Raw genomic sequence first — 7,223 nt, 5'->3', positions numbered from 1 at the left:
GCAAGGCATAGGGGAGAAGGGTGCAAGGTAGAGAGGAGAAGGGTGCAAGGCAGAGAGGAGATGGGTGCAAGGCGGAGGGGAGAAGGGTGCGAGGCAGAGAGGAGAAGGGTGCAAGGCAGAGGGGAGAAGGGTGCCAGGCAGAGGGGAGAAGGGTGCAAGGCAGAGGGGAGAAGGGTGCAAGGTAGAGGGGAGAAGGGTGCAAGGTAGAGAGAAGGGTGCAAGGCAGAGAGGAGAAGGGTGCAAGGCAGAGGGGAGAAGGGTGCAAGGCAGAGGGGAGAAGGGTGCAAGGTAGAGGGGAGAAGGGTGCAAGGTAGAGAGAAGGGTGCAAGATATAGAGGAGAAGGGTGCAAGGCAGAGAGGAGATGGGTGCAAGGCAGATAGGAGATGGGTGCATGGCGGAGGGGAGAAGGGTGCAAGGTAGAGAGGAGAAGGGTGCAAGGCGGAGAGTAGATGGGAGCAAGGCGGAGGGGAGAAGAGTAAAAGGTAGAGAGGAGAAGGGTGCAAGGCAGAGGGGAGAAGGGTGCAAGGCAGAGGGGTGAAGGGTGCAAGGTAGAGAGGAGAAGGGTGCAAGGTAGAGGGGAAAAAGGTGCAAGGTAGAGGGGAGAAGGGTACAAGGTAGAGAGGACAAGGGTGCAAGGTGGAGGGGAGAAGGGTGCACGGCGGAGGGGAGAAAGGTGCAGGGTGGAGAGGAGACGGGTGCAAGGCAGAGGGGAGAAGGGTGCAAGGTAGAGGGGAGAAGGGTGCAAGGTAGAGGGGAGAAGGGTGCAAGGTGGAGGGGGAGAAGGGTGCAAGGCAGAGGGGGAGAAGGGTCCAAGGGGAGGGGGAGAAGGGTGCAAGGCAGAGGGGGAGAAGGGTGCAAAGCAGAGGGGGAGAAGGGTGTAAGGCAGAGGGGGAGAAGGGTGCAAGGCGAGGGGGAGAAGGGTGCAAGGCGAGGGGGAGAAGGGTGCAAGGTGGAGGGGGAGAAGGGTGCAAGGGGAGAGGGAGAAGGGTGCAAGGCAGAGGGGAAAAGGGTGCAAAGCAGAGGGGGAGAAGGGTGCAAGGCGGAGGGGGAGAAGGGTGCAAGGCAGAGGGGGAGAAGGGTGCATGGGGAAGGGGAGAAGGGTACAAGGCAGAGTGGTGAAGGGTGCAAGGCAGAGGGGAGAAGGGTGCAAGGCAGAGGGGAGAAGAATTCAAGGTAGAAAAGGGTGCAAGGCGGAGGGGGAGAAGGGTGCAAGGGGGAGGGAGAGAACGGTGCGAGGGAGAGAAGGGTGCATGACAGAGGGTAGAAGAGTGCAAAGGGAATGCTGATGAAGTAAAAAATGTGCCCCCCAACCCCCCCCCCCCCCCCACACCCCTCCCCCCCAGAAACATTTCTGCGGACGCCCATGGCAATGCACACTACTTTGTGAGAGAGAGTGGAGTGAGAGAGAGAGTGGAGTGAGAGAGAGAGAGAGTGGAGTGAGAGAGAGAGTGGAGTGAGAGAGAGAGTGGAGTGAGAGAGAGTGGAGCGAGAGAGAGTGGAGCAAGAGAGAGAGTGGAGAGAGAGTGGAGAGAGAGTGGAGAGAGAGTGGAGAGAGAGTGGAGAGAGAGTGGAGAGAGAGTGGAGAGAGAGTGGAGAGAGACAGTGGAGAGAGAGAGAGTAGAGAGAGAGTAGAGAGAGTGGAGAGAGTGTAGAGAGAGTAGAAAGAGTAGAGAGAGAGTAGAGATAGAGTAGAGAGACAGTGGATAGAGAGAGACAGTGGAGAGAGAGAGACAGTGGAGAGAGAGACAGTGGATAGAGAGACAGTGGATAGAGAGACAGTAGAGAGAGAGAGTAGAGACAGAGTGGAGAGAGTAGTGAGAGAGTGGAGAGAGAGAGTGGAGAGAGAGTGGGGAGAGAGAGTAGAGAGAGCGTGGAGAGAGAGAGTGGAGAGGGAGAGGAGAGAGTAGAGAGAGGCAGCAAAGAGAGAGAGAGTGTGGAGAGAGAGAGTGGAGAGAGAGGGGGGGGGAGAGTGGAAAGACAGGGAAGAGAGAGAGAGAGTGGAGAGAGAGTGGAGAGAGAGAGAGAGAGAGAATAGAGAGAGAGAGAGTGGAGAGAGAGAGACAGAGTGGAGAGAGAGAGTGGAGAGAGAGTGGAGAGAGAGAGTGGAAAGAGAGGGTGGAGAGGGAGAGGAGAGAGAGTAGAGAGAGGCAGCAAAGAGAGAGAGAGTGTGGAGAGAGAGAGTGGAGAGAGAGAGGAGGGAGAGTAGAAAGACAGGGAAGAGAGAGTGAGAGTGGAGAGAGAAAGTGGAGAGAGAGAGTGGAGAGGAAGAGAGAGAGAGTGGAGAGAGAGTGGAGAGAGAGAGAGTAGAGAGAGAGAGAGAGAGGGGAGAGAGAGAGAGTGGAGAGAGAGAGTGGAGAGAGAGTGGAGAGAGAGAGTGGAGATAGAGGTTAGAGAGTAGAGAGAGGCAGCAAAGAGACAGAGAGAAAGGAGAGAGAGTGGAGAGAGAGAGGGGAGAGAGTAGAGAGAGACAGCGAAGAGAAAGGAGAGAGAGTGGAGAGAGAGAGGGGAGAGAGTAGAGAGAGACAGCGAAGAGAGAGAGAGTGAGGGAGAGAGAGGAGAGAGAGAGTGGAGAGAGAGAGAGGAGAGAGAGAAAGAGAGTGGAGAGGGTGAGAGGGAGAGAGTGGAGAGAGAGAGTGGAGAGAGAGGAGAGAGAGAAAGAGAGTGGAGAGAAAGAGAGTGGAGAGGGAGAGAGTGGAGAGAGAGAATGGAGAGAGAGTGGAGAAAGAGAGAGAGTGGAGAGAGAGAGTGAGAGAGAGAATGGAGAGAGAAAGTGGAGAGAGAGAGAAGAGAGTGGAGAGAGAGAGAGAGAGAGAGAGTGGAGAGAGAAAGTGGAGAGAGAGTGGAGAGAGAGAGAGAATAGAGTGGAGAGAGAGATAGTAGAGAGAGAGTGGAGAGAGCGAGAGGAGATAGTGGAGAGAGCGAGTGGAGAGATTGGAGAGAGTGGAGAGGATGGGGAGAGAGAGGGTGGAGAGAGAGAGGGTGGAGAGAGAGTGGAAGAAGAGAGTGGAGAGAGAGAGTGGAGAGAGAGAGAGAGAATGGAGAGAGGAGAGAGAGTGGAGAGAGAGAGAGTAGAGAGTAGAGAGAGTGGAGAGAGAGCATAGAGAGAGAAGGGAGAGTAGAGAGTAGAGAAAGAGTAGAGAGTGGAGAGAGAGTATAGAGAGAGAAGGGAGAGTAGAGAGAGAGAGATGGGAGAGAGAGAGTGGAGAGAGAGTAGAGAGAATGAGAGACAGTGGAGAGAGAGAGCAGAGAGTGTGGAGAGAGAGTGGAGAGAGAGTAGAGAGAGAGGGGGGAGAGCAGAGAGAGAAGGGAGAGTAGAGAGAGAGAAGGGGGTGAGTGAGAGGCAGTGGAGAGAGAGACAGTGGAGACAGAGTGGAGAGAGACTGGAGAGAGAGTTGAGAGAGTGGAGAGAGAGACAGTGGAGGGAGAGACAGTGGAGGGAGAGACAGTGGAGATAGAGTGGACTGAGTTGAGAGAGAGAATGGAGAGAGAGAGAGAGAGATAGAGAGAGATAGAGAGAGATAGAGTGGAGGGAGAGTAGAGGGAGTAGAGATAGAGTAGAGCCAGTGGAGAGAGACAGTGGAGAGAGAGAGACTGTGGATAGAGAGACAGTGGAGAGAGAGACAGTGGAGAGAGAGACAGTAGAGAGAGAGACAGTAGAGAGAGAGACAGTAGAGAGAGAGAGAGTGGAGATAGAGAGTAGAGAGAGTGTGGAGAGAGAGTGGAGGGAGAGAGAGTTGAGAGAGAGTAGAGAGAGAGTGGAGAGAGACAGTGGAGAGAGAGAGATTGAGAGAGAGGGAGAGATTGAGAGAGAGAGAGAGAGTGAGAGTGGAGAGAGAGACAGTGGATAGAGAGAGACAGTAGAGAGAGAGAGAGTGGAGATAGAGAGTGGAGAGAGAGTGGAGGGAGAGAGAGAGTTGAGAGAGAGAGTGGAGAGAGACAGTGGAGAGAGAGAGAGAGAGTGGAAAGAGAGAGAGTGGAGAGAGAGAGTGGAGAGAGAGAGTGGAGAGAGAGAGAAGAGAGAGTGGAGAGAGAGAGAGAGTGGAGAGAGAGTGGAGAGATAGAGTGGAGAGAGAGAGTGGAGAGAGAGAGAAGAGAGAGTGGAGAGAGAAGAGAGAGTGGAGAGAGAGTGGAGGGAGAGAGAGAGTTTAGAGAGAGAGTGGAGAGAGACAGTGGAGAGAGAGTGGAGAGAGAGTGGAGGGAGAGAGAGAGTTGACATAGAGAGTAGAGAGGGAGTGGAGAGAGTGGAGAGAGAGAGTAGAGAGAGAGTGGAGAGAGAGAGAGAGTGGAGAGAGAGAGTGTAGAGAGAGAAAGAGAGAGTGGCAAGAGAGAGTGGGGAGAGAGGAGAGAGTGGTGAGAGAGAGGAGAGAGTGGAGAGAGAGTGAGTGGAGAGAGTGGAGAGAGAGTGAGTGGAGAGATTGGAGAGAGTGGAGAGGGTGGAGAGAGAGAGAGGGTGGGGAGAATGGAGAGGATGGAGAGGGTAGAGAGAGTGGAGAAAGAGAGAGGAGAGAGTAGAGAGAGTAGAGAAAGAGTAGAGAGAGTGGAGAGAGAGAAGGGAGAGTAGAGAGAGAGAAGGGAGAGAGAGAGTGGAGAGAGAGTAGAGAGAGTGAGAGACAGTGGAGAGAGAGAGAGTAGAGAGTGTGGAGAGAGTGGAGAGAGTGTAGAGCTAGTAGAGAGAGAGAAGGGAGAGCAGAGAGAGAGAAGGGAGAGTAGAGAGAGAGGAGGGAGTGAGTGAGAGGCTGTGGAGAGAGAGACAGTGGGGAGAGAGTGGAGAGAGAGTAGAGAGGGAGAGTAGAAAGAGAGACAGTGAAGGGAGAGACAGTGAAGGGAGAGACAGTGAAGGGAGAGACAGTGAAGGGAGAGACAGTGAAGGGAGAGACAGTGGAGATAGAGGGGACAGAGTTGAGAGAGAGAATGGAGAGAGAGAGAGATATAGTGGAGAGAGAGTAGAGACTGACTGACTCAGAGTCTGAATACTGACTGACGGAGAGACTGACTGGCTGAGAAACTGACAGAGAGAGAGACAGAATGACAGACAGACTGACTGACAGACTGAGAGAGAGAGACTGACTCATAGAGAGAGAGAGAGAGAGAGAGTGAGGAAATGTAAATTTTATGGTCAAGTTGTGTTCCCTAGCGCGTACCCCACCGTCTCCATGTACGAGTTAAAGTGCATGTAACTTCCCTCCTGTACCAGCTATGAAGACGCAAATACATTTGCGTCCAACGTTAACATGTCCTCTTTCAGACCCACCCTGAATGGGTTGGATAGCCCGTTCCTAAGTATGCTATGCCAACGTCTTTTTGTAGTGTACTTCTACGTTTTTCAGCTCTAGCTGAGTAGGCCCTGAATTTCTGCCACCGAGCCTCTTTTCTGGCTTCTGACTCCAAGGGCCTCTGCCCAGGCTGCCTCTGTACCCGTGAACTCTGACTTACTTTCAGCGCGGCCCCTCGCGCTCAGCTCAGCCTGCTGCCTGCCAAGATTGACTATAACCTTCGAGTTATCTGTTCCGCTCCCCGAAAATACATTCCTGCCTGCTAGTTTCAGTAAACATTCTCCTCAGCTGCAGAGCCAAAGGGCCGGCCTGTCTCTGTGCAGATAATTCAAGTAATTCATAGCCTCTGTTGCCATGCTCCCATGGAAGGCCCATGCCCCCACGCTTCTCATACAGACACTCAGGCGCTTATGCACGCACTCACAGTCAGTATAGAATAGCTTCTGCCCTAGAGACCTTTCCGCCCAGATAGCTTAGTTCCTAAACACCAGATATCAGATATGATAGAAGCACAAGTTGATCTGACATGCCAGACTTCTGTCTCTTTCCGTCGGTGCAAATGTCAAGCCCCCTGCACCCTCCAGCTTCACGTCAATCACACGTCATGCAGCTGCGCGCGCATCCAAGCTTCCGATTTCTGCTGACATTGCAACATTTCTGTTAGTGCCACCCCTTTTGTGACACCTACCTGTGACGTTTCTAGCACACACCTCTAGTTCACGCCTTCTGATTACGTACTTGTAACACGTGTATACTGTTATCTTGTCTTCTCTCAGCTGTTACGCCCATTATAACTGTTTCCTATGACATGAATTAAGTATATAAGCTATGTAATGTAATAAAAGAGCGCTCTATCCCTTCTGACACCCCTGTGGTGGTCAGAACATGATATCCTGGTCTAGACCATTCCTTTTTGAGGAATAAAACCCCTAAGAACTCTAACACCACGGACTCTGTTTTCTTTCTTTCCGATTGAGTTATTATTGATTAAGTACTTACCTGCATAGAAATTAAGAGAGTAAATTAATTATTTACGTCATTTTGGCGCCCGAATAGGGACCCCTCCCCCACCTCACGCGCCGGTTGGTGCGTTGCAAGCTATGTCCCCTGCCATCAGTTAGATGGAAACTACGCGTACCGGCAGGATTTCCTGCATCTCCCTCTGACCCACGGAGGTGACGAAGACTGTGATCAGTACCCAGACGAGGCGGTGAGGAGTGCGGAGGATCCCGACCAGAGCCTAGCCGAAAGAAGCAAGGTCCGAGGTGTCAAGAGGCCCACCAGGTTTCCGAAATTTTCCGAAGTTTTCCGAAGTTTTCCGAAGTGTCGAGTCGAGTCCAGTCGAGTTTTCCGAGGCCTTCTGTTTCCGTGCTTCCCGGTGAGTACCATTGCTGGGACGTATCTAGACGGGTTTGGGTACACAAGTCCGGTCTGCACTGTTTTTAGGCAGTGTATCTGTACTGTTTAGCAGTATATCTAGTATTCTGAATTTCTGAATTTCTGCACTGTTACACCAGTGTATCTGTACTGTTTAGCAGTACATCCAGTATAGGGGGTAGTCATCTATGTCTTCAAATGTCTTTACATGTGATTAATGTCGTGGTATGAATGTGAATGTGACCGTTTTTAATGTGAATTATTGTGTTTCTTGTACAATTAGCTACACCCAGTATTAAGTAAACTAAGGATTGAGCATTCAGTACTAAGTAAGCAAAATGCCGTTTTTCAACAAGTTAAAGCAGATAGGAACTAGGAAAGGGATACTAGAGGAAGAAATTCCTATCCCCCCTAGGGACACTCCAGGTAACTTTATGTACCATAAGCACGGCATAGATGCCATATTGTATCTAGACTTATGGACTGACTATACTAAACACCTAGACGAAAGACACAGATGGCCCGTTAACGGAACATGGGATGCCGAGTGCATCATGAAGGTAGAGGAAGCA

Source organism: Lissotriton vulgaris, chromosome 2_1, assembly GCF_964263255.1.
Source record: "Lissotriton vulgaris chromosome 2_1, aLisVul1.2, whole genome shotgun sequence".
In the NCBI taxonomy this organism is placed as follows: domain Eukaryota; kingdom Metazoa; phylum Chordata; class Amphibia; order Caudata; family Salamandridae; genus Lissotriton; species Lissotriton vulgaris.
The sequence above is the reverse complement of the archived record's forward strand: the minus strand, read 5'-3'. Positions refer to the sequence as shown.